This window comes from Octopus bimaculoides, chromosome 12, assembly GCF_001194135.2.
Source record: "Octopus bimaculoides isolate UCB-OBI-ISO-001 chromosome 12, ASM119413v2, whole genome shotgun sequence".
Taxonomy (NCBI): Eukaryota; Metazoa; Mollusca; class Cephalopoda; order Octopoda; family Octopodidae; genus Octopus; species Octopus bimaculoides.
In genome coordinates, this window is record NC_068992.1 from 21053440 (window position 1) to 21053840 (window position 401).

Below are 401 nucleotides of genomic sequence, written 5' to 3' on the forward strand. Positions count from 1 at the left end.
TATATATATATATATATATATGTATATATGCATGCACATATATGTAAGTGCGTGTGTGTGCACGTATGTATGTGTGTGCGCGTGTATGCACGTAAGCATGCCTGTGTGTAAGTAAGCGTAATTAATGAATTACAATTTCGTTCTGATTTGTGATATTTCATTTTCACTTTCAGAGGGGGTCAGTTTTGCATATGTACAAAGAGTGAACGCATAAATACTTGATTAATTGCATAAATATATCCGTATGGATATGCATATGTAAATAGTTCTATGCACCAACAAACCATCCGCGAAAAATACAAACACATATTTCATATGAGTGCTTATATGTCTGCATGTATCTATGCATATATATGTATATGTATGTATCGTATGTATATATATATATATGTATATATATA